The sequence below is a fragment of the Lontra canadensis genome, unplaced genomic scaffold, assembly GCF_010015895.1.
Source record: "Lontra canadensis isolate GAN:19392208 unplaced genomic scaffold, GSC_riverotter_1.0 scaffold1, whole genome shotgun sequence".
In the NCBI taxonomy this organism is placed as follows: Eukaryota; Metazoa; Chordata; class Mammalia; order Carnivora; family Mustelidae; genus Lontra; species Lontra canadensis.
The window spans coordinates 11,586,194-11,588,528 of record NW_022630995.1 but is presented as its reverse complement, the minus strand read 5'-3'; positions in this window follow the sequence as shown (position 1 = coordinate 11,588,528).

The window sequence follows — 2,335 nt, the reverse complement described above, 5'->3', positions numbered from 1 at the left end:
ACCCACTGAGCCACTCAGGCTCCCCTCATTAAATATATTTTAAAGTAAGTTTTCATTTTTGTATGACACTATAAAAACTATGCCTTTTTGCAGGAATATAAGCAGTACAATGATGTGATCTTCCAAACCGGTCAGGTAAAATTTGCTCATTAATGTCTTCTTGCTTGATAAATATGGTACCTTTTTTATCAATTATGTCATCTTCCCTTTTGTTCATATGAGTAGTGTTTTTTTCATCTCTGGGTGTGAAATAGGTGATGTTTTCATTGTTTTAAATGCTGTGAAATCATGTGAAAAGGATTCCAGGAAAACATATTGCATTGCTTTTGTGAGCCAAGTTTTCAGTGTTTCCATTTCTCTACAGTACTCCGTATGTATGTCCATCATCTCCCCTTCTACTTCCTAATTCTGGAGTTTTTTGACCACCATTTTATCATATTAGCATCACTTTCTGCTTACATAGATATTATGGAAAAGTGAGTCTCCCTTGAATCAGGATTTAGATTAGTCTGATTTTGTTTGCTTTCAGGAGGATTCTTGCCCTAAATCCTATTAAGTATAACATCTTGATTTCAAATCTGACTATAATGTGTACTGTAATACTACTTTGAATAAAATTAAAATTTGCTAGATAACAAAATGTATTCAGTATCCAGAATATAAAAAAAGGAAGACAAAAACGCACTTGTCTGAATTTGATGCCTAATTCAACTAAAGAATTTTTATTTATATATGAAACAACATATCCAGTGAGTACTTCTCCAGTTAGTTCCCCTTGGAATAGAGATCTAGAGACCTGTTTGGTTTTTTTTCGTGATTTTCATGAGTAAGTCTAATATTTTATAGTTTCTCAAAATTTACTGCTTTTAATTGAAACTCTCTATAGTCTCTACCCAAGTCACTGATTTGATGGCTTAATTATATAACTTTTAATATAAGTTAAAATAAGTGCATAGTAAAATAAAACCTGAAGAGCATATCTAAAGTAACTACTGATATTCATTATCCCAATTTTTAAAAATAATCCATGCACCACCTCTTTGAATTTTGTCTGTTCACTCATTCATTTAACAAATATTTATGAGAAAGAAATATGCCCACGCATTACCTTTGGCTCTTGAATGCAACAGTGAATACAGCAGCTAAAGTCTGTCCCTCGTGGTGTTGATACTACAGTTTACCAATACTGGCAAATCTGTTACCGACTGGGAACTTTTTATCTACTTCATACAAAACTATAAAAAGAAGATGAAGTGCATTTTTATGTTGCTTTCCATGGAAGTAGGTTCTCTTTTTATGGTCTGTGGAAAAGAGATAAACAAGATGTGGGGACAATATGCCCAATTCCTTTTTATTTAGAAAAGATAAGAAGACACATTAAATGGTCACATACTGTTTTTTCTATGAACTAAAATTAATTGACATTACTTATTGCTAATATTTAATATTAATGGTAACCTATACATTGTCGCTCTCTTAGCAAACCAGAAAATAACTTTTATAATGTTTAAAATTATCACTTCACTTTGCCTATATTAATTTTAACCCCATAAATTTTTTCTTACACTCTTGAAGAAGATACTATTTTTCAAACAGTGGAAACAGCTGGCTCTGTGATTAGTTGGCTAAAGCACCTGTCTCGTAAACAGTGGATAATGTTTATCCTTTTGCATGGTTTACAAGGGTGATTACCAATAATCATTTATAAAGATTGATTCAAATGTTTAATTCAATATATTTTGATACTTCATACTAATGATTAAGTGTAGGTAATTATTATGGAGCATATGTAAAATAACTATTGATATTCCAAAAATAATAGTGAAGATTCCATTTCTTTCTGCACCCAATATTTATAATTACATTATTTTTAATATTTCAGGAATCTTCTAGCAGTTCATCTACTGAGGTAAGATATTATTTATTTATTTTTTAATGGATTTAATTATTTAGAGAGAGAGAGTACAAGCAGGGGAAGAGACAGCAGGAGAGAAACTTCAAGTAGACTCCCTCCTGAGCAGGGACCACTCCCCCAACCACATGACCCATGAGAACATGACTTGAGACAAAATCAAGAGTTGGACACTCAATTGACTGAGCCACCTGAGTATCCCTATGCTACTTATTTTGAAGTCAATGAACTACCTCCGGAAATAGCTATTTCCCATAAGTGCTACAGAGTAGTTTGATAATTCTTAGCAAATCTACATCTAAATATTCAAAAAATGTAATAGGAAAACAATACTCATTCTGAAAATTTTTAAGTGGCTGAAATTGACAATCTTATATGAAGCCTTATTCACTCTATCCTGTTCTTTCTGAAAATCTGGATGTG